At 34.0% G+C, this 15,918-nt stretch overlaps 1 long non-coding RNA gene across 1 annotated transcript; it reads left to right on the top strand.

Moving 5' to 3' along the window:
• The first annotated feature begins 6,174 nt into the window (after positions 1-6,174).
• LOC139097446 (uncharacterized) lies at positions 6,175-6,835 on the top strand. Its single transcript, XR_011545067.1, has 2 exons — positions 6,175-6,478; positions 6,624-6,835. It is a non-coding gene; the product is annotated as an uncharacterized lncRNA (long non-coding RNA).
• Positions 6,836-15,918: the final 9,083 nt, after the last annotated feature.

Genomic DNA, 15,918 nt, shown 5'->3' on the forward strand with positions numbered 1-15,918 from the left:
TTCAATAATTACCTGATTTCTTAGAAACATGTCTAGGCTTTGAAGAAATCTATCGCAATTAATGATTTCTCGGTACGGGAATGTTAGGAAATTACGTAACGTTAAAATTTGACTTTTTAGACCGCCAACGTAACGCTTTATTATGAACCAGAATTTCGTTCGTTACGTAATAAACTGTTAAGCCTTTCACAGGTCTTGCCTATTCGCAGGCAAAAACAGGATCTGTTGTTTATGCCTGTCACAAATACTTATTTTTGCAACTCTGTACGTAGTTGTCAAACGTTTCCTAAAAATATAACAAGATTCAATCTCAAAAGTGAAATTTTGTTCTCAGAAAAATTAATTTAAATCACACAGGCTCAATTTCAATAGGAATTTTGATTGATTTTGAACCCCTTTCCTAAACGACAATTAATTAATTTATTGCACCATAAAGTTTTCCTTTAATCTGTCTAATTGTTACTAGCTCAATTTCAATTCCGACAACAAATTTCAAAAACAGAAAATCAAATAAACATGAATTGAATTCAAACTCAGTCACAGACTCAGTCATTTATTATCAAAAATTCTAACCAGCATTGATATTGATCTGTAAATTTGACAACAAAACATAATCTTTTCATGCTTAAATTCTTATTTCGGAAGACAATTATTTTAAGCCCATCAATGTCAAACTGTGTACATGATACAGTAATTTCTTCTTTTTGGATAATGATATCATCCGATTATGTAGATGATGCTTTTAAATTGATTTTGCATTTATTCGAGCATAATAATTATTTGTTTAAATTATCGATGCGTAAAAATCGTGTGGAAAATTAAATGAATTGAGTCATTGAATGACGGCTTTTATATTTACTGACTCAGGGGAGAATGCAGAGTTGGGATTAAATTATGGATATTATTAAAATATTTGTAATTATTAGTTGAGCTAATCAACAGCGCGTTTTCAACCTTGTCCATTGACATCAGGATAATCTCACGCCTTGACGTCTAAACGGCGATATATCGGACTGCATTGCGCTCCATGATTTTAAAAATATGTGTCTTTAGTAGTTTAAAGAGGTTTAATCATTCAAGTAAAATATAGTTGTGTTGAACTATCCCAAACCTGACCCCTGTGTGACCCCTGTGTGACTCGGATTTGGTGCTAGATACGGTTTAAGCACGGTCAGAGTCATGTAGGCCAATTGCCTGAATTTAGATCAATTAAGCAACTTGTGCTGTTAATGCCCTAAATACACCCCTGCCCTGATTTGTTGCTGGATTCTGTTTAAATCCAGTCAAAGTCATGCTGGCCTGGTTCCAAGTTGAGGATTGATCAGCCAACATGTGCACTTCATTGCCTAAATGCACCTCTGTCCTGATTTGGTGCTACATTCGCACTCTGACTGGGTTATATCGGCCTAGTATAGTGTCTGATTTCAGATCAATTACTCGACTTATGCTCTTCATGCCCCAAATCCACCCCTGCTCTGACACAATGCAAATAAAAAATTTCCATGCTGCTCATTCATCTGTGCACAGGAATATGAAAAAAAAAACGTAAAAATTATTGTAATCCTCATGAGTAATTTATTATGCTGTTCACATACATTCCAAACTGTTAAAATCAACATCAAAAAAATATATCGCCGAGAAATTTTTTATCCTGAGGTGAATCAAGACAACAAGCTCCCCAACGTGATGAAATGCTGTTGGACACTAAAGTGTAAATTTTTTTATTTTGAATCTTGAGTTTCTCCTGATTTTCTTCCAGACTGGAAGAATTTTCGGGTTCATCCCCTCTGAAACTCAACATGTCATGCGCATTGACGAATCTCAAGCATCTTCTTTTCATTCCGGTAATGAATTTTTTTTTCTTAAAATCTTTGCAATTTCTATTCAAGATGCTTATGAATAAATTTAATTTTTTATTGCATGTACATTAATGTATTCATTGTTCAAAATATTCCGAGAGATGACATTCCAAAAAAAAAAAAAAATCTTTCATTATCATTTGAGTAAGCATCTCTCATGATGATGTACATTAAATTAATTAAAATTAAATTTATTGTCATGTTAAATTATGAGTGGAAGGAGGAAGGGTGTGGGAAAGGTTTACATGACAATTTAATGATGTAATTTTTTTTATGGGGGTAAGCATTTAATTAATTATTGGACTTTTTGATTTTTATAAGGAGGTTCAAATGTGATTTTAAGTTTTTTTAGGGTTAATTAATAAAGTTGATTTTTTGGCAGGTTTTTTGGTTACTTTATATTGAATTATGGAGCATTCTAGGTTATTAGTTCTAGTCCGGCTGTCTCTTTTATTCTCTTAGCTTGTGCTTAAGGATGGCGGCTTGCTAGGCCTCGATTGACTCCGCCCCACTTTGTGACTTGGATTGATTGTCTCTACTACGAGAACAGCTTGTTTACTGCTTATAACTCAATTTTTATCCTTACAAGAGCTTTCAACATTCTTATATTTAAGCTATTTTATCCCAAATTTTCTCATCAAGCTTTCTCAATATCCACCAACATTCCAATTCACTTCACATCACGATTCAATTAGAAAAAATATTATTCCACCAAAAAGCACACCTGTACGATCAATTTTCACCTTTCCTCGTTTCAATAACATCAAAATAAAAAAATCCACATTAAAAAAGTTTTCACGTAGCTTATAAAAGTAAATAAATAAAGCATCATCAGGCGAGATAATCCCTAACTTTATCGAGATAAAAAAAAAAAAAAACTGAACAGCATATATCATGCACGCTATGGATTGAAAAGTATGTGTACTTAAGCATATAACTGGTTGAAAAAATATTTGAATGAAGGCATGAAAGCAGAACATCCACATCATTATATTTATTTTTTTTTGCTTCTCACTTCATCATCATGCATTTGCTCGTGGTAGCTTGAATAAAAATGCGAGAGAGATTTTTTAAAATTAAATCAGGAAGGAGAAGAAGTGAGGATGCAACGGAGATGTGAATTTTTTGAGGATTTTTCATTAGTTTTGGACCATTTTGAGTCATTTTTGACATCCTAACCTCAAGTTTTGATCAAAAAATCCACAAATTTTGTCAATTTTATTCATCAATTGCCACTCACATCCCACCAAAAGTCAACATCACCTTTATCAACAATTTTATTAACTCAATTTCCAATAAAATGATAAAAAGAAATTCGATAACAATGACAGCATGTGATTGCATTGTAATTTCGTTTAAAGTTTTCATTTTACAATAAAAATGATTGAAAAATTTTTAAGTTCAACACGAAAAACTTTAACAATAATTTTTTATGAGCTAAAATATAAAAATAACAGAAGAAGAAATTTTGCTAGTTGCAAGCAATATTTGAACAAATGCCAAACAATAAAGTTTATTTTCTAAGTTAATCCTCTGTAATAACAGTTCGAACACGAAGAATATAATTGGAATTGAAAAGTAGTAATAGAGAAATGAGAAAAATGTATAAATTAAGAAATTTTAAATGTAGAAATTCGACGATGCAATGGGAAAAATAAACTAAAAATGGGGTAGGTTAGAGGATGTGCTTAAGGATGTAAGTCATGAATTTATGTGTGTGACCGAGTTTAGTGGTCAAGATTCTCACACTCAATTGAATGTTTTTTCAAGTTTTGTTGAATTTGCGATGATTTCTATTGATTTGGTTGGTTAGTATACTTTTAAGGGCTAGTTCTGAGTCTAGTTTAGCAAATTAACTGTCATATGTACTGGGGAGTATTTAGGGACGCGGGGTAAAGTTCTGCTTAAAGGTCCAAAACCCCAATTTTTGGGCAAAATTCGTCAATTGACTGGCTACGCCCCTACATCTTCAATATGCTGAATAGGATCCTAAATGTGTCCACAAAAGCAATTTTCTACCACTTCAAATCTTCAGATCATTAAAAATCCCCAAAGTACTCAAACCTTGCAAAACTCTAAAATCTCTATTTTAATATTTTCATAACATCATTACGACAGATACTTAACTATCCTCCTTTTTATAATAAACTTTATAATATAAAGTTTCAATGTAGAAATGAACAAGAAATTGAATGAAATTCAATGATATTAATTTTTAGTTTGATTTTATATTGAAATCATTAAAAATTTATTTTTATTGAAAAACTTTTCTTTCTATTCAATTGAATTCCGAAAATTGAATAAAATGACATTATTGTGCGACGTTATGAAAATGTAGATTTTTAATAAAAATTATGAAAACTGTGAACTTTAAGGCATTTAATTTTGAATGTGGTATAAGAATTTATTTATTGTTTTTTTGGGTTTAGTTTGGAATTAAAGGAATGATTTTTGATTACTGAATGAATGTTTTTTAGATATTAGGATTCAAATTATGGTTAATTGGGTGGATTTAAGTTATACTAGAGAATAAAGGTTCGATATAATGCGAGAATTAGACTCAGATTCTTAAAAAAGTGAATGCAGACCTTCGATTCTTGTCCGTGTGACATAGGGGTCAATTTGGAAGCCATTTTGAAGTCACATGGAGCTAGGACTTTATACGGAAACGTAATGGACTTCCCCAATCTCTAGACAAATATTGTCAATTTCTGAGCCTTTTTCTGCACGTCTGTCTTATGAAAATATTATAGTAAACCTCATTTTCAGTATATTTTATATCAAAAAGGACAAGCTACACGGTTTAGCTGTGAGTTTTTATCATCGATATTACTATCGTCACAATAAAGCAATATCCCAAAGTGCTTTACCTACATTTCCTGAGTCCGTCATATCTTTTAAGTGCATACCTCATCGAATCTAATCATAAACATACCCCGAACATCATCAAAATCCAAGCAATATGATTTTAAATACATACCACTTCACTCCAAACCAACATCCTTAAATTTCACCAAAAAAAAAAAATCTATTAAAATCATCACCATAAAGTATCGATTTCAAGTACAAGATCATCGGTACATGCTTGCATATCATCGAAATTCAATTTTATAGCATATTCAATTTACATTTTGCAGAGAGTAAAAAAAATCGTATATATATTTTATGACTTTGTGATTGCAAACAAAAATTGAATTCACACCACAAACGTGTCAAAAATGATGTACATTGGCTTGAAGCGATATAGCAGAAAATTGTCATTTCGTAATTGCACGTATGGATTTTGTACGTATGGATGATGATGCCTTTTTTTATTTTACTGATATGTATTTTCGGGTTTTGAGTGTTATGTTCTATCATAATGCAATATGATATCTGTCACTTTTACTGTGCCTACATAACCACCGATTTAAGTGAGAAAGAGAATATATATAATTTTTTTTTGTATGAAAATGTGCAAGAAATAGTAAAAACAGAAGCTATAAATATCAACACAAAATGCGTGCATGTAGATATTTCAGTTGTTGATTTAATTTGCCAACCACAAAAACGTGCTACTCATGGAAGCATAAATGCCTTTTCGATGTAACAGGATGTGCCTTTTTCAGTCTGCGGTATATCACCAATTTATTCATGAAATTATTTCCATTCCCATTCAAACCTCCCGATACGTATCTCAAAACAGAAAATAAAAGTGATGGAAAGAGAAACGAAATGAATGATTTGAAGCTTTTATGGCACTGCACTGAATGGAAATGAGATTTTTTTTTGTTGTCTATTTTACTATCGCAGTTTTGAGGAATTTTTAATGCTGATGAAGTCATTTTGTCTTAAAAATTACATTTTAACTGCTTTTATTGACAGTATAAAGTCGTCTGGAACAAGTCTGGATTTATTCACATTTTACATCTTCCAATCTTATGTAGGCGTAACGACATACTTTTCTGATCCGTTCCGACAATATTCAAATCTTTACGCAACATTGTAAGCTCCCGTTTCTATTTTTTAAGCTAAATTTCAAATTCCTGACAAGATCTTTTAATCCAAAGTTGACTGATGGCTAATTATGGCGTACATTAAGCAATCGAAGTATCTAAACTTCGGGAGAAAGGACAAATTTGGATATGGATGGATTTTAACCCACGACTTTCGGGTTAAAACTTGGTTAAAACACCAAATATGAGCCAAGTTCCTATTCGACCTGCAAGGTCTAATTTAGCAAATTAATTAAAAATTAAAATAAAAATTGGCAGATGAAGCCAGCGATAAAGCCACCTTTAGGTACCATAAGTGGGAGTCCATGAATCACAATTAATCTGTACGGCAAGAAAAGTAAGTAAGTTCATTAAAATATTATTTTGACAATAAAATTTTCTAATATAAAAAACATTGAAATTCAGATTAATCTAGACAGAATTCTCGAGAAATGTTGATTGTCATGCTTTACTGATTTCAATTCAAAATTTATGCGAGATTTAGTGAACTTTCAGTTCAGTTTAATCAGGTCTTTTAAACTGATTAGTTGTTTTTGTGCGCGCTAGCAATTAAAAAATTTAATAAAATGAATGCTAAAATATCGTTTTTATTGATGTTGTTTGTTGTTTTTGCAGTCATTTGCTGTAAGTCATTAACTAATTCATAATGCAATTGTTCTCGTGACCTTCAAAATCACAACCTAAAACAATAATTTGATAATCTTTTTTGTTCAGCAACACCGTCAATTATGACGTAAATCACTCAAAAATATATTTTTGATAATTTCAGATTGCAATGCAGCAGAATGTGAACCTGGTACAGACTGGAAGGATGATTGCAACACATGTTTTTGCACTCCAAATGGCTTGGCTGCTTGTACAAGAATGCACTGTGTCACAAGACCTCCAAACTATCAAGAATGAATAAAATATTCAAATTTGAAATTATATTAATTTTTTGACAATAAATAAAAATTTTATAATTTTTGAAATCCTAAAAAACTAATACTTAATAATACAATACATTAGAAATAATACTACTAATTTCATGAAATACATTACAAATATTTAGAATTGAAGATAATACAATCATGAAATCTGCAAGCATTTATGAAGAAATCAAAATTTTATGTATATAAATCAGAATGATTTCAAATAGATCATTTAGTTACGAATTTAAAACTATCCACAGAAGTGCAAAGGCACATTAAGAGTATCTTTTTGTTTAAAAATGAAGTTTTCATTATTTATTATAGTTATTTGCATTCTTGGAGCTTTTTCATGTAAGTAAAGTAATTAGGTATTAAGCAGAGTTCGAAGTTGACTCTAATTTTGTATCGAGAAGCCATCTACTTAAGCCGACTCAACTTCATAAATATAAAACTTGAAACGACTTCGAGCTCTGGTTCATGGATTTTGGACTGGTTCTTTAAATAGCACAAGTCAGTTAATCGATCCAAAATCCAGAGCTAGGTCGCCATGATTCTGGCTTGCTGCCTAATTTAAAACGAATCCAGCACCAAATCAGATTCATCCATGCTTGTAGTTGGATTTATGATCGATTTGTGCTATTTAATATCATTATGATTGGACTAAGATTGACAAAATTCAAACAATTCCATAAATAAATGACAAATTCTAAATTTTAGACACGGATGCTAGAGTAAATGACAAATCCCATATCCAACCTCATTCATCTACAGCAAGACCAATAGCAAAACCTAAATGCGAGCCAGGAAAAGTTTGGAAGAATGGTTGTAAAAGTTGTTTTTGTTCCAAAGATGGTCGTATACTTTGCAAATTAAAGGATTGCAATGCCTTACAAAATAGTGAGAATCGTGTTGAAGTTAAAAACAAATACTGGTGTGTTTTTAAAACATGTTTTCCAATCCCCCCAAAAAGCAAGACATGAATACGTCCCTGTATCACTTTTTACCGAAATCAAATTCTAGTCGACAATAAAAATTAGTTCAAAAATCTAAAAGCTTAGTTTTTTAATTATAGTACGAAAATGCGCTCTTTATCTACAATTTTGTAACTTTTCATTCTTTTAGAATTTATTGAAAGGCATCTATGCTATCGCATTTGAATGCACAAACGCACATTTACGTCATGGACGAAATTATGAATATTTCGATAGTGTGAATGAGAATTTTATGCATTGAAAAATATAAAAGCTATTTTTGGAAAAAAATAATTGAGCTGTATAGTGAAGGATGTTGTTATCTATCATTCATGAATTTGATGTGGAAAATGAATAAGAAGCTTTGCATTATTTATGACTTCAAACATCATTTTCCACTTAATGACACCCTTTTTTTATCTTCCATAATACATTATCCTGCCTCCACAAAACTACGTCATCACCGAGTAGTTTTCCTTTGTTTTATCTCAGAAATTTTTTAAGCTATTGAGGAGAAAAAAAAGTTGGAAAGCATCGCAGGTGTTTTAGTTCACATCATCATACACATTTCAAATTACAAATCATCATGATTTATTAATTTCATACTATACAATGTATAAAAATAAAATTATTTTGAAATGAAATGCTGAATGGATTCCAAATTAGTTATAGGAATTAAAATTTTCATCAATTTTTTGGTGGACGTGAATTTTAGTTGGAAGTACAATGTAGAACTTTTTGGAATAAATTTTACGAGAATTTGCATATTTATGTTAATTTTGGCGTTGCTTCAATTAACCTATGGAATGCAAATTCTCTATGAATAGGAGCTGATTGCAATTTTATGATTTTTGAGTAAAGCGGATTTATTTTAAGACAGGCCTGGAAGGCACACGACGTGGAAATGGTTGAAAAATTGATACCAGTCCAGCGTGACTCTGATACCAATGCAATGTACCTAGCCACAATTTGTGTGTCGCGAATACAAATACCAAGTTGGTGTAACTAGAAACAGTGAAAAAGCACTGAAATCCGCTAAGGCTTTCGCTGGAATCGAACATGGGTCGGTCGGCCAATTCGCAACTGCTGCATTTTTGTTGCTTTCTAACCTCAATCTAGAATTGATTATATCAAGCCTCAAACAAGAACTAAGTCATCCTGAAACCAGATTTTCGGACATTTTCACATGGTGTGCCTTCCAAGGGAGATGATCAGAAATAAGGTTAAGCACAGGGACCGCACCAGTAATCTAAATCAAGATAGAGCTATTAGCAACCCTTACATAGCTATGGATAGTTGATCTGAGCACCTAAAGGCCTCTTTTCCAAAATATTTGTTCAATAAACTTAGGACTGAAATCTCTCTTTTTAAATTCAATGAAAATAGATTCAGATATTTGAAATAAAAACAACAATTGATAATTTTACCTCGTTATCTTTAACTGCTTTTTGCTTCAACACTAATTGCTCAATAATTCAGCTTTAATCTTATCGCTTAGAGAGAAACAAGCTCAAAACGTTGAAAAAAAAAAATGAAATGCTTCATAAAAGTGAAGCACTCTTAAATTAATGATGACGACAGCAATAAAGCATCAATGAAAAACTGCTCAAATGATGAAAATTAAATGCTCATTTAGCACAGATCAAAGCGAGTAAAATTCTTAACGGAAGCAAAAAAAATTATTTTTATAAATATTCAAAAAGGGAATACTTTAAAAAAAAATTAAACAAGCAATAAAAATCATGAGCTGAAAGCTGTTAAAGTTTTTAATCCGCACGAAACACCGAGCATAAAAATTGTTCCGCAAAGAATGGTCAAGTCCGTTTTTACAGTTCAGTGGTTAACAACTGCAAATTGGATTTTCGGGAGAGATTATGGTAAAGTGATTATAATAAAGCACAACTCGCATATTAAGCAAGCTGGAAAAAAAAAATTTTCAATTTCATTTTCGTTTTTTTATATATATTAGTAAGTGAATTTATTTTTATCCAGCAAGAGTAGGAAGCATAAGAATTTTTTTTTTGGAACTGTTCATTAAATGCTTTGCATAGTCAGGCAAACATTTTAATAAAATGAATATCTTGGCATTAAAATATTGGATTAAAAACGGAAGTCATGTGGCTATTTATGCAATTTTCATGTGCATTTTTTTGGGGAACTTTCTGCTTTTTGGAGCAGCAAATGAGAGTATTTTTAATTGTTTGTCATGCAGGCATGATTCTATTAGTTAATTATGAATATTTTGGATGAATAAATTCTGGTTGCGGTATGAGTTTTTATTTGTATTACTTTAGATATTAAATAGTTGGAACTGTAATTGGATTTGTTTTGTTGCTTTTAATTTTTAAAGCTATTTGTGAATAATATTTTGTAAATGTGTACTAATTTATAATAAAAATGGAATAAAATTTTGAGAAATTGCAACATTTGAGTGTGAACTTAGATTGATTGGCCTTAATTTGAGACTAAGCATAGGCTTTGGCCAGATCTGAACTAGATTTAACTATGATCTCAAAATAAAGTATCTTTTTGGAAGTTGCAACCCTATTTGCAGCCAAAAATAGCCATAATATTTAAAACTTTAACGCTTTAGAACATGAGAACGGCCAAAAAACTCATGGAAAGAAGCTGTCGGTAGAAACAGTAATGCATTTGGAATTGGGAAGAACTAGCTTTAAGCGAAATTTATGAAAGCTCATGAATCACAATTGTTCTGTACGGCCATCTAAATTAGTAAGTGAGTAAGTAAATCCAAAGATATGACCACCAATTAACACTATCAAAGCAACTCTACAGAAGATTTTGAATTTTACAATTATTTTTCTAATTACTATCAAAAATTCAATGCGCCATGAAAATAGAATAAGGCATAAAATGTATTATGTATCAACTAAATCACTCTACTCAATTTATTCCATATCATCAATTTATCACCATCAATATTCATAATTTTCTATCAAACAACATTGTTTTAAACCTGATTGCATTCTAAATTACACAATATTTTTTCACGTTTATACTTAATTAAATCAATCCATTGAGAAGCATAAATCCCGTTTTTCACAATCGATTATGCTTAAAAAAATCCACTAACATTAAATCCAATTGAAAGGCTTTTTATCGTGAAAATTCGCGGTATATTTCAAAGCCAATGTATTGTTACAAATAAATCTGTCGAAAGGATGGCAAAAAAGAGCGAAACTGTAGATTATGCATGCCGCGATAAAAAGCATTTTTCAGCACATGTTCCGATTTGATTATGAATGGGATGGGTGACCAATTGGTTAGGGGTTATTGAGTGAATAAGTGGGAATTTAGAGAATTTGTTGAAAATGTTACAAAACTTCATGAAATTAGAAATTCTTGCCAAAACTCAGTAAATCTTCAAGAATTTCTTTAAGATTCCACAACCCAGATTCCCTCACTCAACTCTATAGCCACCCAACCCCTAAAAATAAATTCACTGCTACACATGTATCATCATATATTGCATAGATTCATAATATTTTGTCGATGAACATTTCTCGCAGAAAAAAAGCAAACTCTATTTGCATAATGTTCTGTGTATTTTGTCAAAATAATAAAAAGCTGCTGTTGCTGGTGCTGTAATTTTTCCCCAATTTTTTATTTTATTTCTTCCTATCTAACAGTCAGTATGAATGGAGATGAAAAGAATTGAAGGGAAAAATTTATGAATTTTTGGAAAAAATAAAATGTTCAAATATTATGCTTTGAAAAATCGATATTATATTTATGTTTTGCATTGAAGCATGTATGTTTCATATCATAAACTTAACAAAAAAACTTTTTCATATGCTCTTAATTTATTTGAGGGGATTTTTAGTCTAAATAACTTTATGTCGTACTTCGACCGAGTTTTATGTGATGGTTATGAAGAGTTTAATGGTTTTGAGTAGACTGGACTACTTAAAATGGCAGTTAAACACTTCAATGGCTCTTAAAATCAGCTAAAAAGGTATAAACATGCTCCAAAAAGGTAAAAAGCTACAAATCTCAGCATTTAGAGAGTTGAAAGATCTTTAAATCACAAAATACAACAAAATTCATTTTTGACACTCCAAAATGGAGCAAAAATCTCTAAAAAACACTAAAAACTCTAAATTTAATGCATTCCTCGGGACTCCCTCAAGCCAAACAACTTTTTCTTTATTTGCGTATCAAATAAAACTCTCTCAAAAAAGTAAACGATGCAATTTAAATGGCAATAGTCAAGAAAAATTGTTTCAATTTTTCCTCCCATTTTTATATTTTTTGTATGCAATTTCTCTCAATTTTTCAAAAGTCCGAAAAGAAAAACACACTCGAGCCAAAAGTAAAATGATTTATACTTTTAATTAAAATGCAAAAATAAACTTTTTGGTGTCTGTTTATTTCACTCTTATACTCATCGTCATTCCCGCACCACGCAGCAAAAAAATGTTTCAAATAAAAAAAGTTTTTACCACTAAATAATTTCGTTTCTGTTCTGCCTTACAGCAAATCTCAAAAAAGTACCAGTGATAATTTTATTTTTTTATATTCACACCGTTTTCACGTGTGAATGTATTGAATTTGTTCAGATTGGAAAACCAGTTTTTTGGATTTTCCAGCAAAACTAAGCATAATGACAAGTTGTGTTCTATTACAATAAGTTTGTGCCTGGAATTTCACATCATAATCAAAAAACAGATTTGGAATTGGTTGAGGCATTGCTGCGAAAACTGTAAAAATATGCATTCTGTAAGCAAGCAAACAAGCAAACAAGCAAGTTAATCATCAAGAAATCTCAATAACGAGACATCGTAGAGACTTCTAGTTTTTTGCAATCGAACCGTGCTGCTCTATAGAAGAGCTGATTAGTTTTTGGGCATCGCAGGAATAGCCGTTGCTTCAGAAAAAGCAAAAAACTTTCGTTTTCATACAAAATTTTAAAACCAATGGTTAATACGATTTTTAAAACTTTGAACATTGTATGAAAATTGATTCCTCAAACATGTGCCAAGCGAAGCTTGGCCTATCCGCTGGAGCCTGACTCCTCAAACATTTGCCAAGCGAAGCTTGGCCTACCCGCTGGAGCCTGACTCCTCAAACATTTGCCAAGCGAAAGCCTACCCGCTGGAGCCTGACTCCTCAAACATTTGCCAAGCGAAGCTTGCCTAACTGGAGCCTGACTCCTCAAACATTTGCCAAGCGAAGCTTGGCCTACCCGCTGGAGCCTGACTCCTCAAACATTTGCCAAGCGAAGCTTGGCCTACCCGCTGGAGCCTGACTCCTCAAACATTTGCCAAGCGAAGCTTGGCATATCCGCTGGAGCCTGACTCCTCAAACATTTGCCAAGCGAAGCTTGGCCTACCCGCTGGAGCCTGACTCCTCAAACATTTGCCAAGCGAAGCTTGGCCTATCCGCTGGAGCCTGACTCCTCAAACATGTGCCAAGCGAAGCTTGGCCTACCCACTGGAGCCTGACTCCTCAAACATGTGCCAAGCGAAGCTTGGCCTACCCGCTGGAGCCTGATTCCTCAAAAATTTGCCAAGCGAAGCAGCCTATCCACTGGAGCCTGACTCCTCAAACATTTGCCAAGCGAAGCTTGCCCTACCCCTGGAGCCTGACTCCTCAAACATTTGCCAAGCGAAGCAGCCTACCCACTGGAGCCTGACTCCTCAAACATTTGCCAAGCGAAAGCCTACCCACTGGAGCCTGACTCCTCAAACATTTGCCAAGCGAAGCAGCCTACCCTGGAGCCTGACTCCTCAAACATTTGCCAAGCGAAGCAGTGGAGCCTGACTCCTCAAACATTTGCCAAGCGAAAGCCTACCCCTGGAGCCTGACTCCTCAAAAATTTGCCAAGCGAAGCTTGGCCTATCCGCTGGAGCCTGACTCCTCAAACATTTGCCAAGCGAAGCTTGGCCTACCCGCTGGAGCCTGACTCCTCAAACATTTGCCAAGCGAAGCTTGGCCTACCCGCTGGAGCCTGACTCCTCAAACATTTGCCAAGCGAAGCTTGGCATATCCGCTGGAGCCTGACTCCTCAAACATTTGCCAAGCGAAGCAGCCTACCCCTGGAGCCTGACTCCTCAAACATTTGCCAAGCGAAGCAGCCTATCCACTGGAGCCTGACTCCTCAAACATTTGCCAAGCGAAGCTTGGCCTACCCGCTGGAGCCTGACTCCTCAAACATTTGCCAAGCGAATCTTGGCCTACCCGCTGGAGCCTGATTCCTCAAAAATTTGCCAAGCGAAGCTTGGCCTATCCGCTGGAGCCTGACTCCTCAAACATTTGCCAAGCGAAGCAGCCTACCCACTGGAGCCTGACTCCTCAAACATTTGCCAAGCGAAGCAGCCTACCCACTGGAGCCTGACTCCTCAAACATTTGCCAAGCGAAGCAGCCTACCCACTGGAGCCTGACTCCTCAAACATTTGCCAAGCGAAGCAGCCCCCGCTGGAGCCTGATTCCTCAAAAATTTGCCAAGCGAAGCTTGGCCTATCCGCTGGAGCCTGACTCCTCAAACATTTGCCAAGCGAAGCTTGGCCTACCCGCTGGAGCCTGACTCCTCAAACATTTGCCAAGCGAAGCTTGGCCTACCCGCTGGAGCCTGATTCCTCAAAAATTTGCCAAGCGAAGCTTTCTTATCCGCTGGAGCCTGACTCCTCAAACATTTGCCAAGCGAAGCTTGGCCTACCCGCTGGAGCCTGACTCCTCAAACATTTGCCAAGCGAAGCTTGGCCTATCCGCTGGAGCCTGACTCCTCAAACATTTGCCAAGCGAAGCTTGGCCTACCCGCTGGAGCCTGACTCCTCAAACATTTGCCAAGCGAAGCTTGGCCTACCCGCTGGAGCCTGACTCCTCAAACATTTGCCAAGCGAAGCTTGGCCTACCCGCTGGAGCCTGATTCCTCAAAAATTTGCCAAGCGAAGCTTGGCCTACCCGCTGGAGCTTGATTCCTCAAAAATTTGCCAAGCGAAGCTTGGCCTACCCGCGAGACTTTTTTGGAACGGTGTGAATATATCCGCATTGGGTTTCTACCCGATACACTAGTTTTGTAACATTTTAGAAAAAGTTTATTTTTTGTCGTGTTGAATTTTTGGTCACTTTATCTAATTACAAAAATTTTATTTTTTAGTTCGTAATATGCCAAACTCATATGTCATCCTTTGTTCTATGAGCTTGTGGACGAATTTTTTTTCACTAAAAATAGAAAGTGAAGAACTGATTGTAAAGTGCCTGAAGTCAAAAATTTTAGTAGTTCTGATATGAAAAATGTAAAAAGTAAATTTTACTAATTTAGCCATGTCTATTCTTATTTGGGTCAACTTTTCGGGTACTTCTTGGTATACTAAAGTTGTCATCCATAACTGTCTGAAGTAGTCTGAAAAATGCTTTGAATGTACCGACCAAAAGATCCTAGAAATCGTATTCATAAAACTCATGATCACAAGCTCTTTGACGTCAATTACAGTGAATAAAGGCTTTGTCATTTATCATACGGATACAGGAACCATCTTTTAATTCATTTCATTCTACAGTCTAATCAACAGAGCCTCGGTCGCTAAAGCATACCTCAGGGACTACGCTACTACTGGTTCTTACTCCTAATGATCCAAAAATCTCATGATAAGCTAAACCTGTAGAAAGCTACAAGTTATGGATCGATCAAGTTCAGGCTCTGAATTGGATAAATTTTATTAAAATCACTTATTTGGTAAATGTTTCTCGTACAAAAATTCAGCAGAAGATTTAACAATATTGGTCGAATTCGACTGAGATTCTGTGAAGAATTGTACAAAATGAGCTTTACAATTAAGAATTAGGCATCACAAAATGCTCGCTTTTAATGTCTAAAATTAAAACTTGAAGTTAACTTGCGTTAACATTTCTATAAAAATTCTAAATCAATTTCGATCTCTAAGTCTAAAATTACAAACTAACCTCAATCTTGCCCTATTAATAAGCCTACTTTTAATTGATTTTCAATATCTTCAACTTTTAAATTAGCTTTAAATTCCCTCATAAATTTATCAAAAATAAAACCCACCAGGAACTGATTTCACACTAAAAATATCATGGCTCACTTCCCGCCAAAAACCAGTTTTATTTTTGCTCATTCATTTACCCTCATTTCAAGGATCGTTTAAAGTCTTTAATTTATGGCTAATTAAAAAATTTTATGGGATATTATTGCAC

The sequence above is a fragment of the Chironomus tepperi genome, unplaced genomic scaffold, assembly GCF_022539635.2.
Source record: "Chironomus tepperi strain 1889 unplaced genomic scaffold, CSIRO-AGI_Ctep_v1 contig_422, whole genome shotgun sequence".
In the NCBI taxonomy this organism is placed as follows: Eukaryota; Metazoa; Arthropoda; class Insecta; order Diptera; family Chironomidae; genus Chironomus; species Chironomus tepperi.